This window comes from Psammomys obesus, unplaced genomic scaffold (genome assembly GCF_907164565.1).
Source record: "Psammomys obesus unplaced genomic scaffold, mPsaObe1.curated_primary_1811, whole genome shotgun sequence".
Classification (NCBI taxonomy): domain Eukaryota; kingdom Metazoa; phylum Chordata; class Mammalia; order Rodentia; family Muridae; genus Psammomys; species Psammomys obesus.
This window is the reverse complement of record NW_026596166.1, coordinates 9,214,944-9,231,865: the sequence shown is the minus strand read 5'-3', so window position 1 is coordinate 9,231,865 and position 16,922 is coordinate 9,214,944.

Below are 16,922 nucleotides of genomic sequence, written 5' to 3'. Positions count from 1 at the left end.
TCAGGATAAGATTTTCGGGGTTTGGGCACGTCTCAACCTCACTCTTGCTCCTGTCCCCCACCCTCCTCCGAGCTTTCTGGCCCCACAACTTGCATCTTTCATTCTGTGGGATCTGTGTGACAGATGTCACGCCCACTTCTTTCTAATGCTATGGTGGTTTTGATGTGTCTGTTCCCTCTCCCCCAAGTCTCAAGCATTTGAATACTTGGTCTCCAGTGAGTTTGGGTAGGTTTAGAAGGCGTGACATCTGTTACTGTAGGATTATGGCCCTGGCTTTGAGGTTTCAAAGGTCATGCATTATTGCCAGTTTAATTTCTCTGCTTCCTGCTTGGAGTTTGAGTTGAGAGTTCTCAGGTCTTCCAACCGCCACGCCTGCCTGGATGCTGTCACACTTCTCCAGTGTGATGGTGATACTCCTATCCCTCTGGAACCCTAAGCCCAAATAAGCCCTTTCTTTAAGTCGCCTTGGTCATGATGGTGGTGTTTCCTCACAGAAACAGAAAAGTAACCAAGACAAATGGCTTTCCGAATTTCTTTGTTTCTTTCTCTCTCTCTCTCTCTCTCTCCAAGGTTTCTCTGTGTGGCTCTGGCTGTCCTGGAACTCACTCGGTAGATGAGGCTGTTCTCAGACTCAGAGTTCTGCCTGCCTCTGGGGTTAAAATTGTGTGCCACTACCACCCAGATCCAAGTTATTTATTTATTTATTTATTTATTTATTTATTTATTTATTTATTTATTTATTTATTTATTTATGCATCTCATTTGATGGATTACTAGGGTTTGCCCCATTTAGAAAAAATTTAGTACGTATCCACAAAGTGCTGCTCAGGTGTTAATCATTCCTACATGATGCCTTCTGGTTCTCTGATGGAGTTTGCTATTTTATGTTGTGAGTTCATGTTTAGTGACCAAAGACATTCCATGGGCTTTGGGTAAAGTTTTTGCCACACCAAGCTATTTTTCAGGTCAGGTGTCTTGGGGATATTTCCAGACTGTGACACCCTAAATTAATTTATCTACTTTGGAGTAGATCTGTTTCTAAGGTAACCATTCTGTTTTTCCTCTAGGACCAGCAAGGATAATTTATTTTTCCTTTCTTATTTTCATCTTGGTTTCTTTCATTAAGAACACAGCCCTTTAGTGAGCTCAGGAATCTGGGGACACCTCACACCCCAGCCCCAGATTCTGGATGACTCTTAAAACCAAAAGGCTTGGCTGAGGAGATCGTGAATGTGATCCTGAGAGCCCGTACGACAAAGCCAGGCGTGGTGGTGTACATTTGTAATTCTCGTACCTTGGGCTTGTGATTCTCCTGCCTCAGCCTTAGAAGTACTGAGAACGGTGAACTTGTGCCAGCAGGCTCAGCACACACAGGTCTTTTTGTGGCCAGGTGGTCTCTTTCCTGGGGATATCACAGGTTTTTAGAAACTGCAAAAACGTCTTCCAAGCTGATTGTGCCACCCGCCAGTAACACATGAAGTTTTGAGTTGCTTTGCATCCTTGTCATGACTGGCCATGCTCAGTCATTTTAATTCCCAGTGAATGTGCAGTGCCATTTCCTTATTATTTTAATTTATGTATCCCCGATGACTAATAATGCTGAGGATTTTTCCATGTGTCTGTTCAAATATTTTGTCTATTTAAAAAAATTGAGTTGCTTGGCTCTGTAAGCTGTAGGAATTCCCTGCAGAAGCCCTTTGACACATGCTGTGGGTATTTTATTTTATTTTTTAGTCTGTGGCTTGCCTTTTGTTTTTCTCTTTTTATCTAACCCTCATGCTGGGAATCAAACTCAGGGCCTTGTGAATACTAGATATAACATGTTTTAATGCTGAGCTATGTTTGCAGCTTGCCCGTTAGTTTTCTTAAAGTGTGTGCGTGTGTGTGTGTGTGTGTGTGTGTGTGTGTGTGTGTGTTTGTGTGCTGGAGTGGCACAGGTCGTATGAGTGCAGGTGCCTGCAGAGGTCAGAGGTGTTGGTCCCTCTGGAATTAGAGTTACAAATAGTTGTGAGCCACCCAACACGGGCACTGGTTGCTGAACGTAGGTAGGTCCTCAGCTCTTAACCATTGGACCATTTTTCCAGCTTCTGTCTCTCAGTTTTTAAATAGTGTCTCAGAACAAAAGTTTTATATTTTGATCAAAGCCAGTTTTCTATTTTTTTTTATTGTTTATGATTTTGAAGCCCCATTTAGGAAACTCACCTAATCTAATGTTGTGAGGATTTTTTTTTCCTAGAAAGTTTATTCTTTTCAGCTTACATATAAGTGAGGCATCTATTTTTGTGTCTGAGGTCAAGGAAGAGTAAGCAGCTTAGTCTTTCTGAAGAGCCGGTTGTCCAGGATTCCGTGTGGAGATTACAAAGCACTGCAGCTTTGTCAGCAAATGGATTTGTCATTTGTGCAGGGGTCTGTCTGCTTTTGGACTTCATTCTGTTCATATGTCTCCTCTCCCCTATCAAAACTGAATTGTATCGAGTTCTGGAGTTATGCATTATCTTGAAATTAGGCCCTTTGTTTCTCTTTGCCTCCCTCTTAATTCCTTTGGTTGTTCTCGATCCTTTGAATTGCCACCCAATCAGTTTCTGCTGGGAGGGAGGCCTGCTGCAATCTACCGGTCTCTCCTGGAACATAACTCACTACAGGGATGTGTCCATCTCAACACGAGGGTCTATTTACTCTTTATTTATTTGAGACAGGATCTTACTGTGTAGCTCGATCTGGTCTTGAACTCTCGTGTAGTCCAGGCTGTTGTGCCATTCTGCCTTAATTGCAGGTGGCTTTGGGGGTGGAGGACTGTCTCTGGGCGGGATAGGGTGTAGACCTGGGGAGTGAAAGGCGGGGACTCCATGTATACAGCTGACACGGAGTGATCATGCGTGTTGGGTACTGAATTTCCAGTGTGGCTGGGTAGAAGTAACTTTTATTCACCTATTTCAAGTGTTGTCTCGGAGGCTTACTGCCACCTTCTGCTAACCTAGGCCTAGTCCTGGAAGCTTCTAGGCTCCGTACAATCTAACCTAAGCCTAGACCATTTTCAGCCTCTGAGACTTACTGCTTAATAAGCTCACACTGTCTTGTTCTTTCTGGCTCTGGGCTGGCTGGTTCAACTCAGCTGTCCTGGCTCAAACTCCTCTCCAAGCTGATTTATTCACTTTGGCTTTTCTCTCAGCCTCTGAATTGCTCTACTTGGCTTCAAACTTAGTCCAGCAATCTGTTCTAATCTCCTGTCTCCTCGTTCTCTGGCTCATTGGTCTTCACCTGAGCTCTCTGTGCAGCCTGTCTCTCTATTACTGTCTTAATAAAACTGCGTCCTTATATCTTCTTCTTCTTATTATTTGAGATAAGATCTCATCTATTCCAGGCTAGCCTCTAACTTTCTGTGTAGCTTAGGATGATCTTGAATTTCTAATTCTCCTGCCTCCCTCTCTGGACTGGTAGGATCACAGACTATGCCTCCACACCTGGCTTTATGCCATTTTGGAGTCAAACTCAGGTTTTTGTGCAGTAGGAAAGCACTCTACCAGCTGTGCTAGAATTCATGCTCCATTCTTTTACCCAGGAGGAAGTGTATTTAGCCTCCACCTTTCCGTTGTTTTTCATTCCACAGAAAAGCTGTGATGTTGCCCTTTCTAAGAAACAGCAGATGGGATTCAAAGTCAACCATGAGGGAGGGGGGGGCATCCTCAATGGCCTCCCAGGCAGTAATCCCCATCTGGCTATCTAACAGTCTAGTGCAATGGTTTCAACCTTCCTAATGCTGTGACCCCTTAATACAGTTCCTCATGTTGTGGTGACCCCAATCATAAAATTATTGTCATTGATACTTCATAACTGTAATTTTGCTACGGCCAACGAATCGTAAGGTAAATATCTGTGTTTTCTAAAGATCTTAGGTGACCCCTGTGAAAAAGGTCATTCGACCCTCCAAGGGGGTCTCGACCCACAGGTTGAGAATCACTGTTCTAGTGGGTTCTGCCATTTGATTCTGAACAGAGCACTTTGTAAGGACAGGAAATGCAAAGGTATGACATGTTAAGACTAAGGGAGAGCTTTTTGAAAATTTGAAAATATTTCTTTATTATTACAAACACATATGTAATAATAAGAATATGATATATAATAATGAATAAATAATTATTATATACAATAATAAAAACCTACAAGCAACTAAAACAACAGCATAGGAACTCTTTTGTTACTGAGAGGTGATTTCTGCCAGTGTTTTATTGCCGGTTCCTCTTGACTGAGCCCCTCCTGTATGCACGCTTTTCTTTTGCTACTGTGATCACACACTCCGCCTCACTACAGAGTCTTCAAGTCGAGAACCTCTGCCTTGTCTGTGCGTCTTCATCTTATCTAATAACCTGCAGTCACACCTTCCCAACTGACTAAAGGATCTTTGAAAAAGCAGACTTTAAACATTAAAAAAAAAACCAAACAACTAAACACCAACCTTTGATAAGGAAAGATGTGTTTTTTTCTAACCAATTAAACTACATTACAGAAAAGTAAGGGGATAAAGGTGGGACAAACTGAAAAGCAATGACTTTTTAAAGCCTTCTGTGGACCAACGAGGGCACTACTGGTCCTAAGGATGCTATTCAGTGACTCCACGAGAGGCCTCTGTCATTTTATTCTGAATATGGTACCTAACACTTGCTTTGATAATCATGAAGTTGTCTGTCATATGAATCCATATCTTGTTTGGTTTTTCAGACAGAGTCTCACTGTGTCTGGAATGTACCTTGAATTCGTAGAGAACCATCTACCTCTGCCTTCCCAGTGCTGGATCAAAGGTGTGCACCACCGTCCCTGGCAATGAATTAGTTTTGGATCATGGGTATAGACATTCTGACATTCAGGTGAGCTGCCTCTGCTTTGGCATATCCAGGAGCTTACCGAATGGCATGCATTTCCAGTAGGTATAGGCATTCTAGAATTCAAGGAATGTTAACAGTTCTTCTATTTCTGACTTTTAATTATTTGTTTATATTTGTTTTGCGTGCCACCCCAGAAATGTACCAGTTAGTGCCACCACTTTAGGACCTTTAGAACAGTCAGGGTAACTGCTGACCATTAATGTATAACCCTACAAGTAAGCATTCACATCAGGCAAGAGCCAAAACTGGCCTACAGGAGTAACATTCTTTGTCCGAAATCTCATAAATAGATATTTAGAGAGAAGGATTTAAGAGGCTAAAAATAGGGCTTGCTGCCAGGGACACAGATTTTATTCTTTTATTTATTTAATTTTATGTATATTAGCACACTGTCTGCATGTACACCTGCTTGCCAGTAGAGGGCATCAGATTCTGGTATAGATGGTTGTGAGCCACCATGTGGTTGCTGGGACTTGAACTCAGGACCTTTGGAAGAACAGACAGTGCTCTTCACCTCTGAGCCATCTCTCCAGCCCACAGATTTTATTCTTTGAGACACAGATCTCTACAGGAACAGCACTGTGGCACTTGGATAAAAGTGCATATGTCTCGTTTTATCCCTGCGCCCAAGTTTTAAAATATAAAAGTAATCCAAAACCTAGACATTAAATACAATTTAAACAATAGAAAAAAATTCTACTATTACTTTTACCTTTCTGAGCAAAGAGCTATTAGCATTTGGGTGGGGATTCTGTTTTTCCTATGACTATGCTATGGTTTTGCTATGATGTACATATAAATACATACGTGTGTTCTCACACATACCAATATATGCACTTGTGTACAAAAACACAGATGCTTAGCATGGCATAGATTTTCTCATTTTGTGGTGGTTACGAAACACTTTGTTGTAGTGTTCAATAATTTATTTATTCTGATGGAAATTAATTTTGTTTTTATCCAGAATTCAGCATCTCTGGCTCACCCATTACCTGTATGTGAAGTTCTCTGGTGAAGCCTCTTGAAGCTTGGTTTGTACCTAAGGATGTTATTCGTTGATCTCATGAGAGGCATTTGTCACTTCTAAATATGTTAACCTAAGACTTGAGGTTGAGGGCTGGAGAGATGGCTTAAAGGATAAAAGTACTGGCCGTTCTTCCAAAGGTCTCAAGTTCAATTTTCAGCAAGCACATGGTGATTCATAATCATCTATAATGAGATCTGGTGGCCTCTTCCGGCCTGCTGGCACACATGCACTCAGAATACTGCATAAATAAATAAAAAAAGAATTTGAATTAAAAAAAAGACTTGATATTGATAATTGTGAAGTTATCTGTCATATGAATTCATTTCTCTTTTCTCTTTTTCTTTGAGACAGTCTTACTGTACAGCCCTGAGCCTTTACATTTTTCCATTTAGTACACTTTTGAAATGCCCTTCAGTCATATTTCTTTTCCTTCCCCCCTTGTTCTCAAGCATTGCTCCTTTCTGGAACATTCCTTCCAGGGGCATGATCTCAGAGGTCAAGCTTCATTTTGGCTGTCTTGTTCTGCCCTACCCCATTGTTCCCTTCTGTACATCTGTTTTGCCAAGAATTTGGACTTCAGTTCAGTTTTTCTTTCTTTCTTTCTTTCTTTCTTTCTTTCTTTCTTTCTTTCTTTCTTTCTTTCTTTCTTTCTTTCTTTCTCTTTCTTTCCTTCCTTCCTTCCTTCTTTTTCCTTCCTTCCTTCCTTCCTTCCTTCCTTCCTTCCTTCCTTCCTTCCTTCCTCTCTCTCTCTCTCTCTCTCTCTCTCTCTCTCTGACTGTCCCCAACCCTGTTTGCAACTTCCCTGGTGGTACTGGACATACAGATCTTCACCCTCCCTGGTGGTACCTGCTGTATAGATCTCAGCTTGCGCCAGAGTTTGGGGCTTCAGTTCACCATTAGGTTGACAGGGAAAGGTTGCTAAATTTCTACTATTATAAAAACACTGGGACAAACTGCTCTCTCTCTTGACTCCACCTCTAGGATTATTTTCTTAAGCCGGAATTCGGGAGCTAGAATTGTTGAGTTAATGGGTATGATTATTTTCCAAACTAATATTCACTTGAAAGAATAAAGCCCTAGCATAATGCTGGCAACACTATTTTGCAAGACTGGAGCAGTGCAGGGTCAGAGGCAAGGCAGGACAGATGCCCAACGACAGGAAATCTGCGGTTGGGCACCTGAAACACTCTGGGCACCCAAGATAAGAACCGGGTACGTGACTCGGCTCACATCTGCCTTCCCGCCTTCCCTGTTCCAGGCCCAGGCTTCGGAAGGAAGAGGAAGTGGCCCTCGAGCACGTGTTTCACTCCTGTGTCTATAGAGCAGGGATACTTGAGGTAGAAGGCAGGTACTCAGGAAGCACTGGGAGAATGACCCAGCAGTGCGGACACTGTCTTCACGAGTGAGGATCTATTTATTACCTTGGGAGTGACAGTAATCTCCCGAACCGTCAGAGCTTAAAGAAATGCAAGATTGCTTCCTACAGTAAAGGAAATCTAGAGAGAGCAGTCTGGGTTGTTGGGGGAGAGATTCCTAACATCGGAAATGCCTACTTCACTGTTGTCTCACTTGCTTTCTTTTCCTTGGTGTAGGACTTTTGCCTCAAGACTCATCTCACTGCCTGAGTTCCAGGCCATTAGATCAGTATTTCCATGAAAATGTGAGAATGACAGGCATGCTGCCTTGCTTTTCTTCTTAAAAATTACATCTAAAAAATTTTTTTCATCTATTAGCCGGATGGGGGTGGGGGTGTCACATAGTTTTAATCCCAGCACTCAAGAGGCAGAGGCAGGTTGATCTCTGTGAATTCCAGTCCACCCTGGTCCTCCAGGACAGCCAGGGCTGTTACACAGAGAAACCCTATCTTCAAAAACCAAAAAAAGAAACAAGAAACAAAACAAAACAGCTATTCACTTAGGTGCCTGTGTGGGGACACACGTCTGAAGATCGGAGGACAACGCTGAGGAACGAATTCTGTCCTTCCTCTACGTGGATCCCAGGAATGGAGCTCAGGTGCTCAGCTTGGTGGCAAGTGCCCATATCACACACGGAATCATCTCACTGGCCCCTCACTCCTTCTTTTTCAAAATACCTCCTGAAGATTGCACGCAATCATTTTACTTAGGTCACGCTGGCCAGAATTTACACTTTCACATTTCGGGGCATGAAGGGAAAGAGAAGTAGATTTTATTATAAGTCACCAAGTCACTGAGAACCCTGGGGAACTGTGGGAGTTTCATTCTCTAAAGAAGGAAGAATGAATTATAGGATCCATTCAGCAGATCTCTTGATAATGAACTTAAGTCTTAGGAGGTAAAAGTCTACAAACATCACCATTAAAACAAACACAGAAAGCTAGGTACAGACCTTTCTTTCTTTCTTTCTTTCTTTCTTTCTTTCTTTCTTTCTTTCTTTCTTTCTTTCTTTCTTTCTTTCTTTCCGAGATGATGGTAAACCGTTTAGAATTATATTATCATTTTCTGGATAATGGGTTAGGTGGAATATTCCAGAAAGTGTGGAGAGACTATGGAGAAGCAAGTAGAAATCATTAAGACGTAAGATATGAGCGACAAAACCTGCCAAGCATCTAACACCCTTTGTTTCGTTTTTTTGTGTGTGTGGTTGAGCACATGCCATAGAGTTCATGTAGCTGTCGGAGCGTGGCAACCTGGGGAAGCTGATTCTCTTTTCCTACATGTGGTCCCATAGGTTGAACTCAGGTGGTTAAGTCTGGTGACAAGTGTCTCTCTACCTACTGACTTTAGGATGTGCCTAAAGCTGGATATTTTTGAAGCCGGAAGATTGGTAATAAGTGACTTGAGGCTCTCAAGTGTTGGTTAACTGAGAGAATACAGTGTGTCATATGTGGATGGGTAGAGAGGGATGATGGAGGGTGGCGAGGAAAATGGGAGGCTTGCCCAGAGAAACAGATGGTTTATATTAGGCGGAGGTAAAATTTTTAAAAATATACCATGGTATTATAAATAAAATGCGACGAGCCTTTGATCATTGAGAAAAGGTCATGGTAATGCTTTCAAAAATCAATCTGTTTTCTCTAACGGGTACCTTTTCTTCCTTTAAACAAATCCCCGAAGCCACACTGCTTGGCCATCCCAGCCCAACCCTTCTGTGGCCCTCCTGTGTTTAATTAGTGGTTCTCTAAGGCCTCGATTTTTTACATAAGGCTCTTCTGTTTCTTGCAGGGCACAGAGCACTCAAGGTACTCCTATGGCCCCTTGAGCTTTCCCCGGAGTTGGGGAACTGTAGAGTCCTGTTCACCAAAAAGAAGGGGGCGAACAATTGGCCCATATATTTAGAGAATGAATTTTTCCTCTTTTGACATTGAGAGTTACACATACAGCGTATATTCAAAGGACTGGAAAATAAAGGCTAGCAGAAACTTATGTTAGCCCTTTCAAGCTGTTCAATGCCTTTTTGGAAATATAAGCAAATGTTTGTTAAAAAAAAAACAAACAACCCACTATGTAATTGACATTTTATGGTTTGCATTTTAAATGTAATCTTGTGAACTTTGGGTCAAGAAATATAACTGATAGTCGTTTTTAAAGTGTGCCCCTCAGAGCTTGTAAAGGCTCGGTTCTTGGTGGTGAGAAATCAAGTGGAGGGTCTTTTTAGTACCTCACTGAGCTCAGAGGTAGCAGAAGGCCTGTCATTGGGAGAGTTAGATGCACAGTCGCCTGGGCTTGAGAGGCTGAATCCTGATACCTGCACAACTGGTTGTTGCCTAAGGAGGCTGTCTGGGGACTTGGCTGTCAGCGATGTTAGAGGAGATTGCTGTCACCAAGAGCCCGAAGCTCCCTGGGATGCCCAGGTGAGGGCCTCTTTGCAGGCAGATGGCTCTGGAGACGCCGTGTCAGGCCAGCTGGTGCTCTGTAAACAGCCGCATCTGCTGGCCGCTTGCCTTTTCTCCGATCTGTGTAGGAGCTCTGTCAAATCGGGTGTAGTTTCAAAGTTCTTTAGCCGCTACCTCATTCTGGTTACTTCACTCCTCAGCATTGCTCACATTCTGCCACCAAAATCTGATGTATACCGAAAGCAGTTACTTCACGAGTGAGGTATGTGCGGTGCTTACGGCTCCCCACTCAGGAGCCTTCAGAAATAAAACTGAGATTAGGTAACAGCTAGGGCAGGATAATCAAGGACATTTTTTCACTGTGACATAATGACTTTCTCAGTTATTTCCCATTGTTTGAAGGGGATCATTATCTCTCTGTGAAACCACATCTGGCATCTAGGCTGAAATGAGTTCCTAAAATACTGGTCCTTTACCTCTGAATGGTAAAGAGCCCACCTGCCTCCTCCTAATGGGCTTTACCCCATCAGGGCACAGGACAGATGCTGTGTGCCCACAGGTTGTTTTAATGGTGTGCATTAAGGGTACATATCTTACAATGTGAGAAATACATCAATATAGATTCTGTTCCACAAGAACAAACTTGTTCTTTCTTGAGGATAAATGGCCTCAGGGACCGCAGGCTTTTAAGTGTTATAAATTTTTATGGCATTATGAAAGAAACAGGGCAGCAGCAAAGCACTTAGTATTGTATTTCTGTTCTCTGAATACCGGGTTAGGCGGGCTGCTCAAGCAAATGTACACAGACTACAGAGAGGCAGGTGGGAATACAGGAAGACATAAGATACGTGTCACAAAGCGAGCCAAGAACGTCAGGTTAATTTTCCTCCGAGAAGACCAAATTGTAACATATAAGGCAAATGTTGCAGAAAAGTGTTAACGAGTGATTTAACTAAATAAAAATGAGGTCATATTCTTGCGGGATGCTAAAATGGGAATTTGGCAAAAATAAGGGTAGTCAGGATAGTGGAGATTATAGCCAGATACCGTGAGAATTGCTTCCCCTGGGAAAAGGTAAACAAATGTGTCCTCATAAGGTCGCAGGGACAAGCCAAAGTTCCACCGAAGCCCAGCTTGGGAAACTGCAGTGCTGGGCATGGTGGGCTCCCTTTCGGAGCTTGGGCAACTGGGTACTTACAGGATGGTGGTGGCTCCTGAAGTCAGGAAGTCACACCCCAGCAGGGACTGCTACTTCTCCATACCTTCCTGGATGGCGTCCCCCTTTCACGTCAGCTCTTCATCTCTATATTCTAGCACCTCTGAAACTACGAGCAAAAGGGTGGAGTTGTATGCGAATGTGTCCAAGTGTTGAGCAAGAGGTCAGAATCCCAGGTGAGATTCCTCACTCCCTCCTGAAATGGAGTTTCAGTAGGTTGTAGTTTAGAGTTTCAGTAGTTCAGTCATAGATGATACGCCCCTCCCCCCCCCATCATGTCTGCAGGGGCTTCTTCTTAAGCTCTTAACATTTCCTCGGGCTTCTGACTCGATGACCTTTTCCCTTCTGTTCACCAGCTCATGTTTGGTGGTGAAGTGATGGACGTGTGGGTAGGGATGGATGTGTTGCCAGTTATTTAGAAGCTGATTGAATAAGGTGCCGTCTGTGCCTCCAAGGCATTCTGTAGCCATTTGATACCACTCGACAGATCTGAGACTAAGAGGGCTGCTTGTTTGGTTCAATCATGTGATTGTTCAAATAAAAAAATGCTGCACATAGCCTGACTACAAAAGAAAAAATAATCAGCCGTTCCTAATTGCATTAAGCTCATTTACTGCACGGGATTCAAGTGCCGAGAGCAGTTCAGCTCATAGTGTAAGAGGAGGGAGACCTTGTAATGGACTCCTTAAAGCAAGCTTTGTGTTTTTATAATGAGCCTGGATCCCATGTAGCCCAGGCTAGCCTCAGCCTTGCTAGAAAGCTGAAGCTGGCCTTGAACTCTTGATATTCTTGCTTCCATCTTCCAAGTGCTGGGTTTGCATTCATGCCCTAAAGCAGCCGCCTTAAAACTCTTTCTAAATGTGGTCTGTCTTAAACGTGTTAAAGGCAACCTTTTCGGTGCAAGAAAAACGCCAACTGAGGCTCTCACCTAGTTTTTAATAAGAAACAAAACAAAACAGAACAGCTTCAGACGTTTCGCAGGGAAATATACTATGCCACCATCCCGAAAATATAATGAAAAAGCAGAAATATTGTTATGGGTACTTACTGCCCAAAGAGTCACAAGAGTAGAACGCACCGTGCCTTTTCGCTGGCTCTTCCTAGGTGCGCTCGGAAGTCCCTTTCCACGCTGGTGGTCTCGCCGAGCAGCTGGAAGTATTTTTAATGCTGAGTGGGACTCTTTTCTGATATAATGAAGCTGTCACAAAAAAAATAGATCCTCTGACTAAAAAAATAAACAAACAGTGCCTGTATTACAATTTGCACTCTGACACTAGTAGACACTTCTGCTTCCAGATGGAGGTCAATGTCTGTTACCCTGTGACCGTCTCCTCTCACACGTTACTGACTTTCCAACTGAATTCTTCCCCGATGGAAATTTCACAGCAGACGCTCTAAGAGCTCCGAGTGCTGTATTTATTGTGATTTACCTTGATCTTTCTATTCTAGGTTTGGGTCAAATTATTAAAACTTCAGGCTCTGGGGTTTATCAACCAACCCAAACACCCATCCCACCTAAAGGTGAAAAAGGGCTTTGGAGAGGGCGTGCCACCTGATACTGCACGCCACTAAGTCAGACGGCAGTGGGTGGCTCAAGCAGATCGTGGGCTGCTGGGAAGGTGAGCCGTGGTCTAGGAGCCCAGAGGGGCTGTACTGGGTAATGGGGCTGGGAGCAAGATGAAAACATCTTTTGATGAACAACTAAGAATGAAATGCACCTTGCCTTTTTGCTGACCTCTTTCTGGTACATTAATCTTTCACCCACCTCTCCAGGTTTGTGGCCTCTATGACGGACTGGTTTGTTGGAGACTGAGGTCTTTGTAGAAATGCTGACCTTCTCATTAGACAGTTTCAAAATGATTCTCCTCAGTGCTTACTATCGCTGGAGTTATTATTAGATTATCCCTGGATGCTCTCCTGCCCCTCAGCTGGGAAACTGTCAGGCCTCTTGCCCCTTACCCTTTTTGAATGATAAGATTCTATTACCCAGCACAATGTTTTAACAGCTTAAGGCAGGAGCTGAAAGTTAAGCCACAGTATTTATCCAGCCCTGGAGCCCGGAGCCTGAGAGCTGCTTGGATGCTCTCCCTCCTTGCAGGGTGTGGTGTGCCTAGGGTCTTGTTCCTGTAAGCATCATGGTCCTCTGTGACTCTGTGTCCCCCCTGGTTCCCCCAGAGTCATTCTCCACATTCAGTGAATAGAAGAGACCCAGGTTTGCTTAGACAAGGCTGGCTTGCCCTGGGACTCTACAGATAACATGTGTTGGTTAAGAGTAGAACTTACTTAGAGATGCTTACTTTACTTTGTAAATTTTTTTTGAAAAGCAACAAGTAGAAATATATATTTTGTTCTTTCTTTTCACAATGACAATGGAACAGGTGTTACCAGCCATTGAACTGATAAGATGCTTCATCCAAAATGACTGGTGACACGTTGCCCAAGTTCCACTACCGAGCCACCTCTCTTTTGTTCTTGTTCCTTATCAACTCTGGGAACTTGAGCCCAGAGGACAGAGTAGGGGAGAAATATTGGTGTGGGTGGGGGAAGGCAATTGGCAAAATCCTGAAAGAGGTGATCTTCTCGAGGTCTGTTTTTGGATTTGCTAAAGATAGAGATGTTGGGGTGGTGAGGTCAGATGGCTTTGGGAACATCAAGGATTTATTTCTGAAGGCGGGGGTGGTGTCTTCAAGCCTCCTGTCGATGGGGGAGGAATGAGCCAGCCAGCCCAGGTAGAGAGCAGATGAAGGAGGGGGGTTTTGGGGGGATCTCAGCAACTAGATTGACCCTTCTGACTTTGCAGGTTTTTTTTTTTTTGTAAGTGGAGCCTCACATCCCAAGTGGCTGACAGTAGGGGTTCCTGATAAGCAGCTGGGGAGAAAGGAGTTTGCCAGGAGAGGGGGTTGGAAGAGAGCTTTGCCTCCCCTCAACAGTGATAGCCGAAAAGCACGAGGGAGCCTTCTGGTTTTGAGTCACGACCTTTTCTGTCACATCTCTGTGCCTGGCAGGCTGCTGGAGAGATGTGTGTGACAGGCTCACCTTTCAGCACCTCAGTCTCACCACTTAGGTTACAGGAGTGAGGAGGAAGAGAGACAAGAGCTTCCCCTGCTTCCTAAATCCATCCTTGCCGGGTCAGGACCAGGTCAGGACCAGGTCACAGAGGTCGGCAGCCTTGTGGGAACATCCTGATGATAAGGTGAAAGGGCTTTCTCCTAATCCCTCAAGAATGTGATGTAACCTGGGCCACTGTCCACCTTCGTGCCCTGGACTTTTGGTCACCTGGCTGATAACCACATCTGTCAGAATCCAGGCATTTACAGAAGGGCACCCTTGAATTTTAATTAGGTGTACAACCATTTCTTTTCCCTTTTTAAAATGATAAATGACTGGGGAGAAACAGACACAACCGAGTCCTTTCAGGATTTCATGTGTGGAGGTAAAAAATATGATGGATGGGATTTGGATTCAGTTAGCTCTGACTAAGATAAATTGTCACTGAAACACAAGGTTGCACATTTTCATACTCAAGCCTGTCTCATTTTTTAAAAGCAGCTCTTCTCCAGGGGCCTGTTGCCAGCAACAGGAAAGGAATGGGTACTAATGATCAGATTAGGAGAAAACCATTACAGTCATGGAGGCAGGTGATTTGCTGGGCTGAAATGTTTGGTTAGGTTGCCTCGCTCATCATTTCCTGCAGGGGCTGCGGAACTGTGAGATGACAGCAGGCCACCGTCTACAGCCACCACTAGAAAGACTCAGATGCATTGTCAAAGCAAGCGCCATGGGGCTCTCTGCTTATGTTATTCAAAATAACACATATATGGAATTTAGTTTTGTAATACACAGAAAAACAATGGACAGACTCTTATCGAAGGGCTGCCTCTGAAATCATGCATAAAGGACTAGTACTCCCGGGCCCCTCTGAGGGTGATTGAAATAGGCTATATTAATATTTTCAAAAAACTGCTCATTAGAATATTACCCACTAATATTAAATAATTTCCGCCAGGTAGCCCAGGCTTGTATCAAACTCAAAATCCTCTTGCCTTCGCCTCCCAAATGCTAGGATTACAGGCATGCACTATTACACCTAGCCTAATAATTTTCTTCCTTCCTTCCTTCCTTCCTTCCTTCCTTCCTTCCTTCCTTCCTTCCTTCCTTCCTTCTTTTCTTCCTTCCTTCCTTTCTTTCTTTCTTTCTTTCTTTCTTTCTTTCTTTCTTTCTTTCTTCCTTCCTTCCTTCCTTCTTTTCTTTTTACAAAGGGGACATCATGCTGACTGGTTTGCATTTTTATTTAATGTACATGATTAACTCATTGCATCCATTTTCCAACCTCGTGTGGTGCTGAAATTGAACATTTATCACCATTGATTAACAGGATTGAGAAGAAGCAAAATCCATCAGGGAAACTGTCCTACCAGATCTCACCAGAAACTGTGGTTGTACCTGGCTAGAGAATGACAATGATTATTGATTTAAGTTTGGATTTTAAGATAAATCATCATGTATTTATCTTATAAATGTAGTGTGTGTTTACAGTAGAGTGTTAAGAAATGCTGATAAGCAACCTCTAGTCAATCTATTCAGGATTTTTGTTGTAACCTTTCAGCCATACCCTGAGTCATCTGTATAGTCTCCCTTTTTTATCTTCATCTTCTTCTGACTTCAGCTGCATCTGCATGTAGGCATTTGTGATGTCACCAAGAAAGTTCCCAAGAGGCAGGCAGATAACATACATGTGTGAAGCCAGCTGGATAGAAGGCAAATTGTAGGATGACAAGGATTAACCTGAACTGGGCAGCTCATACGTAGCCTAAGATAACTTGAAGTTGCAGTGCTGCGTGACCACATAGAATATTGCAGGCTGGAGTTGGCTCATAGGCTACCGATAAATTTCACTGGAGGTAACCAAGGTTACTATTTTCTTCTGTATTTTTCTGAGATAATCAGTGCATATGTTTGCATGCCTGCATGAATGTATGAGTTTCACACACACATGCAGCCCCTCTCCTTAGTCTATTAAGGAAATGATAGTATGCCGGCACAACTTTTATCTCTGTGACTCAGCCACATCATTTGGCTGACAGCTCTATGTCCTGTCTGCATCAACACTTGTGACTTCTCTCCTGGTTATCTTTTGGTCCTCTGCCAAGGAGGCAAGAGTTCTCCCCTGCTATAGTATATCTGCATTTCCCCTTTAATGGGAAAAGCCTTTTCTGTACTGCGAAGCTTATGTGATTCCCCATCCTCCTTCTCTTCACTTTAAACCTCATCAAGCTCCTTTTACTTTCTCTCCTGTCTCACTGCCATTTTCCTCACCTATCAGTAATGATTAGCTTCGGATTCCCCTGGCATTTTCTATGCCTGTTGTAAGAATCATAAGAGATGTTGAACAGGACAAAGCCTGGGCTTGACCCTTGGGTCATCCTATTAGACTCAACTGTCTTCCCCATGTTGAATAGTTTGTCATCCATCACTGGGAAAGAGCCACTCTCAGTACCTGCCATCTGCTGCCGACTTCGTCCTGACAACATAACAAAATATAACGAAGACTCTTGCATGATTCTGTTGCCAGAGCACACGCAGGCAGCCTGTCGTTTCTCGGCAGGGCCTAACAAGATGCACTGAAAAGAAGAGTTTTTGACTTTATGGGTGTGTGATCTCGGTAAGCAGCAAACTGCTGCGGTTTGGTTTCCTCCTCTGTAATACCGGGCTAGCAATGTCTGTCTCAGTTACATCACAGGGTTGTTAGGAGAAAGGTACAAAAAGCACGTGGAAGTGTCTTAGTAAACGGTACAAGCATGGGTTCTTCAATCCCGGGTTGTTTGACCGTTGGTTGAGAAAGGAGGGCAGCAGATGCTATTCTAAACCACAACTTATCCCTAACTGCTCTATTTGCCTTCAGCTTTAACATCTGACTTTGACCTGGCTTCCGGGGGACTTTAGTTGTTGGAGCTTCCTCCGTATCTCTGGTTCTTCCTCCCCATC